The 15,000-nt window shown below is 42.5% G+C and overlaps 1 long non-coding RNA gene across 1 annotated transcript in view; it reads right to left on the minus strand.

The window, feature by feature from the left end:
* Window positions 1-15,000, minus strand: part of LOC147028718 (uncharacterized) — a 175,678-nt gene that overhangs the window by 1,148 nt on the left and 159,530 nt on the right. The window lies entirely within an intron of this gene.

Genomic DNA, 15,000 nt, shown 5'->3' on the forward strand with positions numbered 1-15,000 from the left:
TTTAATGACTTTTATGTGGGGTGGCAGGATATCTTGGAGTTACCGATCTGCACTCCTCTCCGAGCTACCTAAACTGGGTTAGAATCCTGACCCAGCTATAAACGTATCCTGGTGTTTCACAGTCAGGGTGATTCATCAATGTGTGCTCCGTCTCTCAGATGAACGTTTACTGGCATCTCCTCTGCTGGCATTAATTAGTGGACTTTAACGAATCCACGGCATCCTTCACGGAGAGTAGGCGAGCTTATCGCCGGCACCCTGAGCAACTTTCAAATTTATGCCATAAATACTGCTGGGAAGGCAATGGCAAACCACCCAGTATAACTTTTGCCAAGAAACTGTTTCGGCAGTTCTGACACTCTGTAACATAACAGGGTATGGTACATCAGAATCAAGTTGCTGTTGCTCAAATATGAAGCAGATCATCCATGAAATTTCATTGATGTTATTGTTCATATATATAATGCACCCATTCTGTGTGAAATTCTGCATCATATCGATATTATTCATGCTATTCACAATATTCATCATGATCAAAATAAATCAACCATGGTGGGGAATTTGACAATTCCTTTAAACGGAAATAATGTCATTTAAATAAGTACATGCTCAAGCGAATTGTAACTTGCTGTAACAACGAATGAAGAGTTCGTTCTATAGATAACATGAACACGTGAGACAAGGAAACAAAATTAATTCCAAAATGACAACAAAATGATGAACACAATCTATATATATATATATAATGGAGAAAATGTATGTATGTATGCATGTGTGTATATCTGCTTTTCGCCCATTGGTTGGACAGCTGAACTGATGTCACCCACAATTGTAACATGAAATACTTAACCTCAAGTACCCAGAGGTCCCAAAAGAACCCAAGGATGCAAAATACCAAAACGACCCTAAGGACCCAAAAGACCCCAAAGGACCCAGAAGTCCCCAAAGACCGAAAATACTGAAAAGATGCTGAAGACCCAAATGACCCCAAGGACCCCAAAAAACCCAAAGATCCAAAAGACCTAAATGACCCTGAGGACTCAAACGACCCCAATGACACAAAATACCCTAAAGACCCCCAAAAGACCACAAAATCCCAAAAGACTGAAAAGATCCTGAAGACCCCAAGGACCCAGAAGTTCCAGAAGACCCAAAATATGCAGAGGACCTAAAAGACAGAGGACATGAAGAACACAAGGAAATTAGATGCAGGTGGAGGCCATTCAGCCCATCATGTCTGTGCCACATCAACACCACACTAATTTATCAACAAATGATCAAAACAAGAAAAATGCAATATTTTTTATGAACGTTTTTTGTGGTTTTTCTTTTTTTCTTTCCAGGGGAGCATGGAATGGGTGGAGACGGTCTTGGGTTAAAAAAAAAAACTCACAACACCTTGACAAGACCCCCACCAACAACACTCCATACATATGCATACAATCACCCATCAATGCGCAAGCGACCAGCCAGTCCAGCCAGCATGCCGACACCCCTTGATCTCCATAACTTCCAGGTACCTATCTAATTCTAATTTAAACTTATCTCCTGTTTTTGCTGCCACTACCTTTCCAGGGAGACCATTCCATGCATTAACTATTCTCTGAGTGAAGGACCCCTCTCTTACTACCATCTTAACTCTCCCCTTCTTTACTCTCAGGCTATGGCCCCTGGTTCTATCACTGTCTACTCTGTTGAATAATTCATCTGCACTTATTTTATCAATACCCTTCATTATCTTAAACATCTCTATCATGTCTCCACGTAACCGCCTCCTTTTTAGTGCACAGTATAAAGCCCTGTCTCCTTCAGCTGCTCCTCATAACTAAGTCGAGCTAGGCCCGGAATCAATCGAGTAGCCCTGTGATGAATCTGATGTTTGGCAACTATGTCCTTCTTCAGTTGTGGTGACCAAAACTGCACACAATATTCTAGATGTGGCTTCACTAAATTCCTGTACAATGTTGACACCACCTCTTTCGATTTGTAATTGATCCCCCTCTGAATACAACCTAAAACCCTATTTGCTTTACCTGCAGCTGCCTGGCATTGTGTTGCCTGCTTACCTCCTATATCTTTTACCACCCCCAGATCCTTCTCCTGTGTGACACACTCCAAAATTACCCCTTGCAACCTGTAATCTCCATTTTCATTGTTTCTCACCATCCCCAACACCTTATACTTGCTCAGGTTAAATTCCATCTGACAATCTTTTGCCCAATCTATGCAAGTATCAATACTTTCCTGAATCTGATCACCACCAGACTTGCTATCCACCTTCCGGCTGAGCTTTGTGTGATCTGCAAATTTGGAAAGCTGACTCTTCACCCGACTATCCAAATCGTTGATGTAAATTATGAATAATAATGGCCCGAGTACTCATCCCTGAGGTACCCCACTACTTACATCATCCCAGCAAGACATCCTCCCACTCAAGCCACACTTTGCTTCCTATCACTAAGCCAGTTTGCAATCCAATTAGCTACCTGACCAGTCACTCCACAAGCCCTCACCTTGGCTAACAATCTCTGATGTGGTACCTTATCATCGATCTATGACACAAGAAAACGTTCCTTGTGCAGTTTACATTCTAGATGACCATACTCCATTGCTGCAAATATAAGATCAGTCTTTAATTGTGTGTGTGTGTGTGTGTGTGTGTGTGTGTGTGTGTGTGTGTGTGTGTGTGTGTGTGTGTGTGTGTGTGTGTGTGTGTGTGTGTGTACAGGTGGTGAGCAAAAAAAGGAAGCACCCCAATGAAAAGTTATGGAATAGGGCATTGGGCCAGCATGTGTGGCCAGTACTGCCTGTATCCCATGTCATCACGTCCACCGGCACCTGGAATTCTGCAGGAAGGATGTGGCACCATTCTTCCACAAGAAAGTCAATCAACTCATACCTGTTTGATTCAGGTGGAAAACGCTGTCTCAAGCGTAGTTCCAGAATATCCCATCAATGATTGATTGGGTTCAGATCTGGTGACTGAGAATGCCAACACATATGGACATCCGTGTAATGCTCAACAAACCACTGGGCAACCACCTGAGCTCTTTGGATGAGACATTGGGGGTGGTCTCCTCTTGCAGCCATGCGAGCCATAATTATAGGCAACCAAGCTGGTGCAGCATGTTTATACATGACCCGAAGCATGCTGGGATGTTATTTGCTTTATTAACACATGGGCCACCCTTCCTCTCTCCCTCCCCTCCCTGCTCTCTCCATCCCTTCCCTCCTCTCTCCCTTCCCTCTCTTTCTCCCCCCCCCTTCCCCTTAATATTCCCTTCGGCGAAGTGACTGGTTGTATTTGAACATGGGTGTGTATGTATTTGGGTATTTGAAGATGGGTATTTGAACATGAGATATATATATATATATATATATATATATATATATATATATATATATATATATATATATATATATATATATATATGTCTTAAAAACACCCTTGATAACAAGGGGTGCTGATTAATTAGCAGAAGTGTAATCCATAAACTTTCAATCCATATTCCACATTTAATCTTTTGTAAACCACCCCACATTGTTTCACTGTATCCATGCTGCAGCCTCTTGTGTCAGACAAGGGAACCTGTAATGACTTTTAGCACCTGACGCATCAGCTGCAGTACCCTGAGTGATCCTGCCAACCAAGAGAAGCTATTTACAAGGTCACGTACACATTGCACGCAACTCCAACATCCTATTACCAAAAAGGGCAGGTGTCATGCCCCAATGAAATTCTCATGGGCACCATGGTTTGTTGCCAGAGACGTGATGGAAATTGCTTTTAGATCGTACAACAGACTTCCTTGTGGGCAGAATAAAGGATCAAATGTATCACTCGTTTTTTCTTAATGTCCTTTTTTCATTTGATATGGATGGTTGCTGAGAAATGTTACAAATATATGGTTCAACAGTCTAAAATATTAGAACATTTTGATTGCATATGAAGTATATTGGAGTTCTGGTAACATGGCCATGAGGGCTTAAACAAACAATGCTTGTTCAACCAAACATCCATGTTTTGTTTGATAGCTTCCATTATGTGGTTGGAACAAAGTTATGAGTCATCCAATTCATGCTCGTGGCTTAGGAGAAGAGGTCGAAATTATGTCCAACTGAGAGCCACACCACCTGGTTTTGCATCACCTCCCTGGATTTGCACCGACTCTCTACCATATCATGTTGCATTTGGATCACGTAACTTGTGAAAGTGAAGGCTTCACTGTGTGCACCACAGCTTTCTATGATGCATTTAACAACCGTAAAAGAAAGCTTCTGTGCACATTGTGAACCCTGAGCTTTCATCGTTGAAATGGGGACTTCAGCCCGACAAACCCATTTTCCAACAAACATCATGTGAGACAGCTCCATCTACAAACACAGCAGTTCAACATCCATGACTTTTGGCAAGCGATACCTTCTAAATCTTGTATAATACGGTGCAATAGTACAATGGCTCGTTTGGCCCTTGGCGATAAAATATCGATAAGCAACGCTGTAATTAATAACCCATTTTTCAAATGAAAACAGTAATAAGAACAATTTATACTTTTAAAATGTTCTGGCCATGGTATTATCAGGACAAATGAAAGCATTTATCATTCAACCTCAGCACATGACTCGATCATTTTGCTGTGTCGAGACAGACGAAGAAGTTGGCACAGCTTTCAAAGAAAGACTCTCGAAACAAAAAACGAAACGTTTGAAACCCAGCAGCATATACCGTCTTAAAAATTGGCAATTAATTTATGAATAGCTTTGCAAGACCCTGCTTGCCTGCCTGGGTTTGTGGGTAATCGTGTGGTCACACCAGTGTGTCTCCTCATCCATCATTTTGTCAGTTTTCAGCCACTGCCTTTAGCTGCTCTGCCAACCTCCATCACTTGCAGTCTACCCCAGAGCCTTGCCAGGTGCTGTGGCCAACTCTCTGTGAAAACCCATTCTCTCGGTCAGAAGAAACATTTTTGGGAGGATTCTATATTGTGTTTGGGTTGCTTTGTTGAGACTTCAGTTCACTGAATGCTAATAATAGTGTGGTTGAACATAGTTTGAACACAAAGGAATTATGTTTCGACTAAATGTTCAATAACCTGAGCTTTTTGGTTCGACCGTGACCTGACTCTACGCTCATACTTGCTTAATCTGGAGGCTGAGCCACTGGGGCAGCAAACCCACAGGCATGGCGAGTGACATCCACTAAAGTAAGCTAGAAGCACACTACATGATCCATGTGGTGTCTTGCTATGCACTCTCTGCCCTGCCTGCAGGCCACGGCCCCAATTTATTTAATACGTGGATCACAGCATACAGAAGGGCAGTACCCTGTGACCTTCGCAGATAAGATATAACACGAAAGTGTATTGTAGTTGTGGCAAAACAACACAGACAGCACGTATCACTCAACATGGCAATATGGAACATTTTCCTTGGAACTTCAATCTGGAGCAAATTATTTGGTCAAATCAAATGTTAAGATAAATTGAATCAAATAATAATTAAGCATCTCCTGATAGGATAGGGGGAGGCTCATAGCTGTTGTCGGGTTTGTTTCTACAATTAGTGCTCACAGTGTTTAATGGTACCCCAGAGTTTCTTCAACTTCTAAGAGTACTGAAGCACCATTTAGGTCAGGGCTGGGCAATCAAATTTTTTCTTGGCGATGGATGTGGCCAGTCAATCATAGAAATGGCTGCACTGTAAATAAAACAGAAAATTTTCACGAAATAAATTTATTTCAGGATTCTAATGACAGTCATGGTCAATTAAAAACACGATGAAAAAGTACAAAAAAAATACTTTTTTATATAAATTACAAAAGCGTGAAACATACGAGTATGTATGTATGTATGTATATATATATATATATATATATATATATATATATATATATATATATATATATATATATATATATATATATATATATATATATATATATAGTACACACTGTCGAGGTTCATATGAGAGCAAACACATAGAAACGCACAACAAGGGGAGTAGGAAACAAGAGTGGTGGGAGAGGGAAGGAAAAAACACAGTGGGGAACAGAGACACGAGGAGATCGGTGCAAGGGAGAGGGATGGGGTGGGGTGCACAGGGAAAACAAGATGGACACGACAGGGACTTTCAGGTCCTTACACAACAGGGACATTCTTTTTCTCATGAGATTCAAGAAGAGATTTGGCATTGTTTTTCTCTCACCAATTCAAGAAACTGTGGCTCAAAATTCGAAGACAACGCACATCTCTGTTCTGCTTCCAAATTGATATCAACGAGGCGAGATCAGATTCTATGAGTTGGCCACACATTTTGGCAAAAATGGCCACACATGGCCATTGGCCAATGGGTTTCCCACGTGATTTAGGTGTTTTTTTTTTTCCCTGCACTCTCAATTTCCAAGCTGTATCTTGGAAGCCAGCTGGGACTTTCAGAATGAAATTTTGCATCAGTAATGTAAATATAAAGTATTCGGGGTTGACATTTCTTTGACCTTGACTAATTTAAAGGTCATGATCTAATTATAGACATTTTAACATTTTTCATCAGAACTCAACTGAAGTTTGTCCGATCATAACTAAATTTCCCTCTAGATAGTCTCGAGCAAGGCACATTTACGCTTTAAAATTTAAATCATACCCTCTGAGTTAAAGGTGAAGGTCAAATGGCAGTCTGAAATAAATAACGAGGTAAAGGTCAAATGGCAGTATGAAAAAATAATGCGTTTTTATCTTGCCAAAACGAAGTTTTTGCAAGATATGTTAGTCAGCTTGTATGTTTTTTTGTTTGTTTGTTTGTTTGTTTGTCTGTCTGTAATCACATATAAAAAATTTTGCAGAGCACAGTTATCATTGGAAATTTTTGTAACTTCGCATATCAGAGGCCTATAGAGGTCCCTTTCAGTGCACAAAATTTTGAAGGTCAAGGTCAAAGGTCAAGGTCACTTTGTCGCAAATCAGGGGAGTCAACGAAACCCTTATTTTTTGAGTAATTTTGATTGTATCGTCTTAAAACTTCATGGGAATATAGTTCATGGTCTGGCGCTCAGATGATTAATTTTTGGTGGCGATTGGCCTTGACCTTCATATGTTTTTTTTTTTTTTTGGTCTGTAATCACATATAAATCACTCTGCAGAGCACAGTTATCATTGGAAATTTTTGTAACTTCGCATATCAGAGGCCTATGGAGGTCCCTTTCAGCGCATAAAATTTTGAAGGTCAAGGTCAAAGGTCAAGGTCAACTTTGTCGCAAATCAGGGGAGTCGACGAAACCCTTATTTTTTGAGTAATTTTGATCGGATCATCTTCAAACTTCATGGGAATATAGTTCATGGTCTGGCGCTCAGCTGATTAATTTTTGGTGGTGATTGACCTTGACCTTCATGGTTAGCGCCTGAGGTCAAACATATTTGACCCCAAGGTCAAATTTTCAAGTTTTAGGAACCATATCGTGTAGTACTGCAAATTGAACACCTCGATGAGTGCTTTCTAGATATGTCAAGCTTGAGACATTATGACGTCATTTGGTGACGTTACGAGGCAAAAGCATATTTTTCATGGTTACTCTGTAGAACGATTCTCATCAGAATCTCTCGTAGGCAGATATTCCTCAAGGAGTCGCTCCTGGTGGATAGCAGCTCTGTTCACCTCATTGTCACCTTAAAGAAGTTAAACGTGTTCACCTTTTGGCAAGATACGGGTCACCCTGCAGGTGACATTGGTTTATTTTGTCATTGCTCAAATTTTCCAATGTGGAATCTCGAAGACCATTTGGTCTTCCAAGATGTTCTTGCATCATAATAGTGTACAGTACCTGCACTGATGTTGTACACCTGATATTTGATTCACGTCTTTGACCTACTTTTTAAGGATTGTGACCTAATTAACAAAAGCAACATTTTGATCATTACTTGAATAAATTTATTCTGATTTTCATGATGTTAAGTTTTATTGATAGATTATTGATGGGGACTCATTTTCTTTATTTACACTATATCCCTAAATGTTGAAGGTCAAGGTCATATGGTGGTCCCAAAAAAATATGGCCATCATTGGATTGTGGACCAAGGGTAAGTTGTGTGCGATCGCCAAGGGTAAGCTGTGGGAGGCTTACCCTTGGTGATCACTTTATGACCGCAGATATCTAGTTTGTTGTGTTGTTTTTATAAAAATGAAAACAGAAATATTTGCTGTTGAGAGAAGCCAGTATAAAAACGCTTTTTCCAATTGGAAACCTTTTGCCACTAGGTTTGAGGCATCATAGGAAACCTGAACCAACATCTTCATGCAAGAACATGCCATATTTATATCATGCAAGACGTTGAGGCAGGATGTCGACCCATTTTCACCTCAATGTGCATCCTATCCACATGCATGTGCAGGAAAACATCCCAGTGGGCTTAACCTCCCCCTCACTACCTCAAATACAGTCACTTTCAACTCCTTAGTAACCATCATCATCCTCAATACAGAGCCGCTTACAAATTGCACTTGTAAAAACTCAACTTGTTTGAATGTCATCATTTTTTAATATCCTTATTGCAATGGAAACTGAGTCTCAACACAAACATTAGTTGTTATACTGTCAGGTTGACGGGTATGCTAAAGTGAATCCGCAGTGTTGAAGCAATGTGCTTCACAAATGGCCGAATTAAAGGGAATCACGCTCATGCATATAATGACGCATCACCTTGATGAGATTTGTATCTTGCCGGTTCATAAAATGAATTCACTCTACCCCTTTATATCTCCCCCAGTGATTTCCCAAACATCGAACCAAAATGATTTGCACGTACGTGAGAGGGCAATAATCAGGCAACACGTATCCTTAATAAATAACAGGATTATTTAAGAGAGGGACACGATAACACACAAAGAGAATCCCAAACGAAAAATAGACAGACACAAATGAATATAAATATATACCCTTAATGATAAAGTAACACAACACCTTGGGTTCCACCAGCACACTCATTCACTCACAATTGGGGGCCAGACAAGGTCTTCCAAAGGATATGGGTGGATGCAAGTTCCAATGCAAGCAGATCACCCGTGTGAGCATCACCGACCAGCCCACAGCCACGGCACCCAGTAGAGGCGAATAAAAAAGTGAGGCAGGGCAAAGAGAGGGAAGGATAGCACAGAGAGACTCCACACCCCAGATGTGCGAACAATTTTTGCTCATGGCCCAGCACCTCGCGTGAGGTGTCACATGGCCGTCTCCGTGGTGACTTCAATTGGACGCGGCATCACCATCGGTGCTGCCTCAACCAATGGCGTGATACCTTGCAGTGCGCCAATGGCAGTGTACCCTTGGTAGCCCTTGTGATGGTCGGTGCAGCGCTGGACACCTTTTACTCAGAGCGCGGGTCACAAGGGAGGTAGTAGCTCTCCAAAGATGAAACACCGACATAAAAATCCACCCCTCCCCTTACCTTGCCTGACTCACAGAGAGGATACATATGAATTACACTTTCCTATCAAATCCCTATGTCAACGACACCACCTGTCATGGCATCCATAAAAAAACATGACAACTTCAATCTAACAGGTCACTGGTTACAGAAAAGATTCTAACCGAAGCGAACACACGAACCACGCTAACTTAACATGCTACCTAATTCCTACCCCCATCCAATGTAACAATACTGTAATTGTCATGTAAACAATACTGTATAATGGATAACACGGATGGAAATCCAGTTTGAAATATTGTTTGAATTATGAATGAAAAAGATAAAACATTTCTTTTTTTATGCAAGGTCAAGTATCAGAAAAGAGCTTCACATTAGAGGGCAAAAGGACAATGAACTGTTATAGGAATGATGGAGTGAGGGAGGGGGACTGGTAGACAGGGGTTGTACAAACAAATAACATCCCATACTGCACTGTGGAAAAGGTACACGTTAACAAATGTATGCATACATCATGAATATCTAAAAAAATACTGTGTGAGTATATATGGAGCACAACATGCTACCATTTTAAAGGAGTGGGGAGAAATGCAGGACTATGTGGACGAAGGTAATAATAAAAATAATAATAATAATAATAATAATAATAATACCATTCTTATTGCACCATAAATGCACATCGGGCTCCTGAGGCGGTTTCATTGGTAAGGAGTACACTCCTGGATGGGCTGCCACTCTGATGCAGGTTACCTTGAGTGGTTGTTACCCCAGTACACTGGTACTCATTTTGCTGATCTCAGAACGATGACACACTGAGTTAACCCCACCTGGTGTTGATTCAACAGCCAACAGGGGCTCAAACTCAGGACGATCAGATCCAAGGCCAGCGAAATTAACCACTAAGCCAATACCGCACTTGTGGAATTCGCTACAGTTGTCAATTTCATTGATGAAAGAAAATGGTTAATGGAGTGAAATTAAGAAGTAAGCTTATGCATGGGCATGCAACACAGAAAGTGCTACTGGATGGGAAAGTATGAAATGCAGGTGAGGTGGGGAGGGTTAAAAGGCAGAAAATGGCAGGTAAGCAAGATCAGATTTTCGGTGGTACAGGGATTGTGGGTGGATACAGGTACATAGCCACCAAATTGTGGATAGTGAGAGAGTGGAATTTTTCTGCACTTTGACTGACTGCTGAGATATCAATTACTTTCAGGGTCTTGGATTCTGCAGCAATTAGTGTTGCAACATTGGATGTAGCAACACCAGCTAACATTTGGGAGCCATACACCATAACTGTGAGTGCTGCAAAATAGGAATGAAGAATTCACAATGAATGATATGGCTCAGTGAATAAATATGAAATTCTACTGAGTCTTGGTGACCTCAACGTCCTCACTACAAACAGGTACAGACAAGATATCAGCATCCAACATGTCATTGAAAGCCTGGATCTTAGTTTTGACCCAAAAAACCTGTAATCCCAGTGGCACTGACTCCTCATTCAGCACCTAGTGGGGCCCCAAAAGGATATCCAATGTCTCCGCAAAGATGACTGCATCATCTGCAAAATCAAGGACAGAGATCTTGACATTCCAAAATGATGCACCGCAGCTTGATCTCTCTGACATCCTCTACAGAATCCAATCCATGCAAGTTCAGAAAAGTGTGGGGGCCAGTACACACCCCAGATGAACTCCAGTACCAACTGGAAATAAGTCGGAGATGGTATCACCACATCTCACAACACTCTCAATACCAGAGTGTAGTTCAGAAATCAGATTGATCAGTTTTGGAGGCACCCACAAAGACTGAAATCCTCCAGAAGGCATCCCGATTCACTGAATCTAACACTTTGCAGAGATCAACATAGGCTGCAAGCAGCCCCTGCCGAAAATCACGTCTGTGTTCGGTGAGGACCCGAAGATCAAGGATACGGTCAATTGTTGACCTCTTTGGTGTAAAACCCAACTGTTCTGGATGGTGGTGCTCACGCAGATGGTGGAAAATACTCCAATAATTATATGAGCAAATATCGAACCCGGCACTGAGAGCAGTCACCCCTCAGTAGTTGTTGCAGTCCTGGCGATCACCCTTCCCTTTTTAGAGAGGACAAGACAAGGCCCCTCTTCCAGTAATTTGGGATTATGCCTGTGCTCCAAACAGAATACAGAACTGCATGCAACGACATGAGTACAGCATTCCCACCAGCCTTGAGAAGTTCAATATGGATGCCACAGATCCCAGGAGCTTCACCCCTTTCAACTGGTTCACCGCAGCATGTTTCTGCACAAATGGAGGTGGTTCACAGTTGATTGGAGAGTCACGAATAAGGACAGTTACACATCTGACACCCAACTCAACAGCTGGTGGCTCAACCTGGTATAGTCATTCAAAGTAACCGGCGCAGGGGGCCTTCACTTCGGTGAACTCCACTGTCAAGAGCCTCACACCCTCTACTCTAACTGCAGTTCACCGAGGACAGACTTGGAGGAATGCAATACACAAATTCCTCTGTAAGCAGGATGAGAATCATTTGCCCACTGATAATGCTCTACCAATTCGCATATTCCTCCCAAATAGGCCTTCTTGACCACCCTCAGCACATGTGCAGTTTTTTTGCCTCAACTCCATGAACAGCTCAGCTCTAACATTAGACCTGGCTCTGTGACTCTGGTCAATGGTAGCCAGCGTCCCTTGGGAGACAAAGCTCATCTTCGCCTGACGGTGGGTACCAAGACATCCACTGGCAACATCAAGGATGGCAGTCTTGAAGGTACTCCACAATTGTTCAAGATTCCTCAGAATACTCAGATCCCCAAAATCCCCACTCAGCCTATTCAGAAACCCCTCAGCTTACCAATATTCAGCCTAGGCTTGGATGGTACCATTCTCACGGATTTAATCTGCAACTTCAGAGTTGCTACATCAAGCCTGTGGTCGGTATTGATGAACTGACCACTCCGGTAGACCCTACAGTTCTGATTCATCCTCTAGCAACCAAGAATGAGCACATTGTCAATCTTGTTTGCTACACCACCAGCGTAGGAATGCCAAGTCCAGCGATGAGCCTGTGGGTGCTGAAACCATGAACCAGCCACCCTAAGTACACAACTTCTTGCAAAGTCAAGGAACTTGGTGTTATTCTGGTGTGCAGTTCCATGCCCATAGGTACCAATACATGTCTCATAACCATCCCCGTCATTGTCAATTGATGCATTAAAATTTCCCAAGACTAGAAGAGTATCTCACCTGGGGCACTGATCAACCACAGACTCAAGCATGGCAAAGAATCCATCCTTTCACAATGAGATCACTTCCCTCAGTCGGCACATATACAAAGACCAGGGAAATGACACCCAAGAAGTGATGAATCCTTGGTCTCATAAATATGCTCATTGAACGGTGTTACCTCAGTTATCATGGGAACCAGCTTATTGGACACAGCTGCAACAACTATTTGGGTATGGTAGCCATTAGAGCGACCAGACCAGTAGGTGTAACCAACCGCCATGATCTTAGCATTATCCGGTCCCTGAACCTCAGAAAGTGGTGCAGTACTGATGTTCAAACACTGGAGCTCAGATGATAACAGACAGGTGATCATCCTCTCTTAGAGGTAGGACATTCCAGGCACCCATCCATAGCGACTGCCTCAGGTTAACCCGAGGAGACACTGTCTGTTGGACGACACCTCAGCACCACCCTGACACACACACCACTGCAATCCAATCCAGGCAGGTTACCCCGTGCTTTTCCTCCTATCATCAAATAATGGGGGTCCTGAAGGCTTTGCCCCAAACCCGTCATCTGGTGAGCTTCCCTGAAAAGGGCAGATGCACAGGAGGTGCTCCCACAGAGTGGGTTTTCAGTTTTATTTGCATTTTTTTTGTGTTTGAGGAATAGATTCTTTTACGCTGGCCGAAGTGCAAATCCTGCCACCAACCTCCTAAATAAAGGTAACCCAACTGCAGGAGGACGTCCGCAGATGCAGTTGAGCACCAGATATGGATGTCTGTTGGCTCACAAGGAGCTCCTCCACCCTTTGACAGGTTTTGTTTTTAATCCTGCTGGGTTTCCATATCCATACACATGTGAAACAGATTAGTACAGGTTTACATGGGATGTGCAGCATGTCGCAGATCTGATCTGGCCTGACCTGCCGACATGTGATCATCTCAGTTGACATCAAATTCCTTTCTTTTCTCCAACAACCTATTCTTACATCAGCAATTTGGTTTCAGACCAGGTCACTCCACGTTGGACATGCTGCTTCTACTCACCCATTAATGGATGCAGGCCCTCATTGTCAGACATGTGATTAGAGCCATTTCTCTGGACATATCTCATGCTTTTGATACAGTCTGGCATCCTGCCTTAGTCTCCAAACTCCTCAACTCCCGTCGCCACCATGTAGCTCTCAACGGAATCCTTTCATCTACTCTCCCTGTCAAAGCTGGAGTGTCCCAATACAGTGGTCAGCCCTAGTCCTGATCGGCACAAAGGATCTCTCCGACTCTCTGGAAAATCCCCTTCATGTATTTGCCGATGACTCCACCCTCTTCTGTGACATCCCTCATCCTTCAGAAAGGCAGGCTGTAGCCTTTTGCCTCTCTTCAGATTTTGGCAAAATCACAAGCTGGTCAAACAGCTTGACGATGTCTTTCCATCCTGACAAAACTCACACTCTCACCACCTCTCTGAAAGGACCATCTGACAAATACTCCTATCCACTTTATTAACAATCCTCTTGAGGTTCAGTCATTCAAAATCCTGGGTCTCACAATCAGACATGAACATTTTGAGCAAAACACATATCAAAGTTAGCTTCCAAAGCCAGCTACTGACTGGGCATCCTCCGTCGTACAAAGTCCTTCCTTGGCACACCTGAACTCCTATCCACCGACAAGGCTTTCACCCGCAGCTCGATGAAGTACTGCTCTTGCCTCTACGCTGGCTCCCCTGCCTCACATCTTGCTCAGCTTGATGCCATGGAAACGAAGGCCTGAAAGATTATTACCCTCGCCAAAGGAGAGGGTGTTACGTTTGGGTCCGTTTGTTTGTTTGTTTGTTTGTCCGCACGGAACTTTAGTGTTTTTCTTCGCAACCGTTTGGTGGATTCAGAATAAATTTTCACCATCGGAGTGACTACTCATGTAGAATGTTTCAATCAAAATTCATGATGTCATCAGTCACGTGCTTTGGCAGCCATATTGTGATTTATTTATTTTTTTAACCTTCAAAAATCTTCTTCTCTGAAATTGCTGAACAGATTGAGGCAAAACTTTACACCTATGACTGCCGATCGACCTATCCATTAGGAACAAAACGTTCACACATATCACATCATGGGTCACATGGTTTGGCAGCCATTTTGGATTGACCCGAAAACCAATAAAAAATCTTCTTCAGAACTGCCTGACAGTATGAGGGGAAACTTCCCCAAAATGTTCCCCAAGCCTTGGGAATTCAAGGTATTCATGAATAATTGATGTCACGTGGTCTGGCAGCCATATTGTAATGAGCAAAAATCTTTAAAAAAAAAAATTCTCTTGAACTGCTTCATCAATCGACGTGAAACTTCAGA

This window comes from Eptatretus burgeri, chromosome 4, assembly GCF_056783735.1.
Source record: "Eptatretus burgeri isolate ZD-2024b chromosome 4, Ebu_testis_v1, whole genome shotgun sequence".
NCBI lineage: Eukaryota > Metazoa > Chordata > Myxini > Myxiniformes > Myxinidae > Eptatretus > Eptatretus burgeri.